Here is a 226-nt window from a genome sequence, read left to right as displayed (position 1 = left end):
GGTAAGCCTCTCATGCATGCCGACTCCCCCTTTTTAATCCTTTTAATTCCTCTGCGGAATAGATTTGCTTTTTTGGGGAGTCTGTGTGCGTGAAGAGTGTGGGGGGGGGGGGTAGATGGAGATGATATCAAATGTTGTTTTTTATGTTACAGAAAAACAACGTCAATGCTAAATGTGACGAGATAAATTTTGAAATTTAAATACAACACAATTCATCCACGTTCGC

The sequence above is a fragment of the Penaeus monodon genome, chromosome 21 (assembly GCF_015228065.2).
Source record: "Penaeus monodon isolate SGIC_2016 chromosome 21, NSTDA_Pmon_1, whole genome shotgun sequence".
Taxonomy (NCBI): Eukaryota; Metazoa; Arthropoda; class Malacostraca; order Decapoda; family Penaeidae; genus Penaeus; species Penaeus monodon.
Note: the sequence above shows the minus strand (reverse complement) of the source record.